Below are 3,282 nucleotides of genomic sequence, written 5' to 3' on the forward strand. Positions count from 1 at the left end.
ACCTGGACGCGTCAAAGGGATGGGCAGAGGGGTTACTGCTACCAAGCTAGCAGACCTTCATGCCAGAGATTCCAAAATTGAAGAATTGCAAAGCGAGGTTCAGGACTTGAAGAATATGGTCCAGGAATTAGCTGACAAGAAAAGTGGTGGTAATGTTGCTTCCCAATCTGAGGATAGTAATTTTAACAGAGGAGTTAGGTGTCAGATCCTGGATTGGGTTGCCGAAACAGATATTGTCGTTGGTGAAGGAGAGTTTTGCTCTGCTGAACCTCAAGGATTGGCGGAATTCCATTAGGTCCTAACATGGCAGCTGTAATCATCAAGTCTGTACTTGTCCCAGAAGCATGTATTTGGAGTCCTACGACATATGTATTTTCCCTTCCAGAAGCTGTATGAGCAAAAATAGCATGGCCAGCTCATAAGTGATATTGGACAATGAAGATGTCTCTCATCAAACTGAAGGCTCTAAGGTAAATTTTATTAACCATTTGGGATATTTTAGGATGTCCCAGCAGTTGTTTCATGACTAACCATACACACGATAACTGTAGGGTCCTACAACAGATGACCAAGTTGCTAGATGCAAAATCTTGGGTTTATTTAAAGATGAAATTATTAATGAGGGTGTTGTGTTGTCGACTGATCAAAACGAAATGGTGGATAATACTCGTATATGTCAAAATGCGGTTGTTTTGCAAGTTGAAAGTGTTATTAACCCTAATGCTTATTTGTGGAGACCAAGTTCCGAAATATATTTGATGGGTGAAGCACTGAATGTGAAAATCGCATGGCCAATCCAAAGAATAGACTACATACATGCACCAGAAGAAATACAAAGAAAGTCTACTCAGGTATGATACTCTTTTTGGATACATTATTGTGTTAGAGTTTTGATTTTGCTGTGATGGATGTTTAATAGTAGTTTTGATGTTTTTGGGTGCTATAGAGTGCTACAAGTACCAACACCAGTACTAGAAAAGATGCAAAGAAGAAGTGCATCTTGTCAGAGTGTAATAACTCTGGACGCAGAGTAGCAGAAGGCGGAGTGTGTTCTACTGATCCTACAGATGTTGTCCATCACGTCCCATTAGGTCTGAATGCCAGCAAGGTCTGGGTAGAAGTTTCGAAGATTGGTACTGCAAGTGTATGGAGACCAAATTCAGAAATCCAATACATTTCTGATGCAATCGGCTCAATAGTAGCATGGCCAAATGATAAACTCCTTTTTGAGTGATTCGTTTTAGGCTATCAGTTTAATTAGCTGCAACTTTGTAACATCCACCCACAAAAAAGTACTCCTTCTCGAGTTAGACGTTTTAGGCTAAGTACTTGCTGTAAAAAACGAGATAATTAAGCATGTATCTTCCATCTTCATGTGTTTAATATTTTAAAAGGTATTTCTCTTTTTAATACTAGTACTATGCTCATGAATAACATATTAATGAATTCCAAATTTTATAAATGATATAACCGATCAATAACAAAAATTGAAAAATAAACGTCAATGCTAATTATAACAAATTAAAAACAAATATAAAGATGTAAAAAGTTCATATTTTATAGCTAAGTATATTTGTTACATAATATTTAACTACATATATATAACTAATCAATATATTTGTTTTATTTTTCAAATAATAAAATATTTTTGTGAAATAGTGAATCCTAAACCCTAAACCCTAAACATATATTTGGTTTAGGGTTTAGGATTCAATATTCATTATTTGAAAAATAAAACAAATATATTAAATAGTTAAATATATATATATATATATTTAAAAAATATATATATTTAAATATATATATATATAAATAGTTAAATATATATATATATATAGATATTTCCAAAGTTTAAACTCTATACCCTAAAACTCTATACCATAAACCTTTTAGGGTATAGATTTTATGGTTTAAGATTTACCTATGAAAATATTTTATTATTTACACAATAAAATAATTATATAATTAAATTAGTTACAAAATATAAGAAATATATAATAACCTAAATAAGTTTAAATTTCTATATTTAGAATATAGAAATTAGTTGTAATATTTGGTAAGAGCTGAAGAATATTTATTCTTTTATCAATAGTTTTAATATTAAAATAAATTGAATCAAAATAAAGATCTTATTGATACTTATCTAAGACTAACTATAACACATTTTTATTTCATAATAGTAATATATACATTTTAATTTAAGAAATATATGATTAAAATGCAAAAAGAAAAATAGTTAACACAGAGCCAATAGAAATAGATCATCGGGATTGATGACATGGCGTTTAGTCTCACCATAAGATCAAATTAGTGCCCTCTAATCTAACCCTTCAATTATTTTGAGCTTTCTTTAACATCTCCGTGTCATTTCTTTTGTTCTCACCGTAAGATGCGACGACTTTTGCTCTTCTCTTCTATTTCATCACGGTGTGACGACACCGATCGACTTCCACCGACTGAGATATAGATGCAACGACTTTTGCTCTTCTCTTCCATCATGGTGTGACGACACCGATCGATTTCCACCGTCTGAGATGGAGATGCGACTCTTGCTCCTCTCTACCGTCGGATTTACTTCCATAATCGACGAGAGGTTATGGTTCAAGTTTTACTCTTTCTTTTACTCATCGACGAAAGATTATGGTTTCCAATTTTAACTCTTTCTAATTTTACTCATCGACGAGAGATTATGTTTTATTCAGGCAATTGCAGTTCCGAAAGGATATCGCTGTTCACTTTGTTGTTCATATGACTGAAAACAAAAAATAGGTTAGAACACTTTGTTGTTTGTTTGTCCATTAATTATGATGGTCATATTATAATATATATATGTTCTTATTTGTGTTTGGTTGCTTTTGATGTTCTTAGGTGTTCTTCCAGAAGAAGAAGAAGAAGTCAAAAAATGAGAAGTGGTATTAATTTTTAGGCTTTGTTACAACAAAAGTGTAACAAAAGGTTTAGGGAATTGTTCTCTTGTGTTATTACTCTATCCCATAGGATATAACATATATATAATAATAATACAATTTTAGGGTTTTAGGTTGTTTTATTAATGGGTCGATAATGGGCATCCATACAATATAGAATATTCATAACACTCTTCCTTGGATGATCATTATAAAAATGTAGTTCTAAATGCGCATGTGAGATGCTACCTCATTAAAAACCTTACCAGGAAAATCCAGTGGGAAAAACCATGATTAAGGAGAAAAAAGTGCAGCGTGTTTTTACTCCCCCTTTTGAGTACATCATTTGCAATCTTCGAGATGACCGATCCAATAT

At 32.4% G+C, this 3,282-nt stretch overlaps 1 long non-coding RNA gene across 1 annotated transcript; it reads left to right on the forward strand.

Annotated features, from left to right (window-relative positions):
- Positions 2,367-3,037, forward strand: LOC104779908. The gene is made up of 3 exons (XR_766607.2): positions 2,367-2,593; positions 2,703-2,769; positions 2,869-3,037. It is a non-coding gene; the product is annotated as an uncharacterized LOC104779908 (long non-coding RNA).

The sequence above is a fragment of the Camelina sativa genome, chromosome 4 (genome assembly GCF_000633955.1).
Source record: "Camelina sativa cultivar DH55 chromosome 4, Cs, whole genome shotgun sequence".
Classification (NCBI taxonomy): Eukaryota; Viridiplantae; Streptophyta; class Magnoliopsida; order Brassicales; family Brassicaceae; genus Camelina; species Camelina sativa.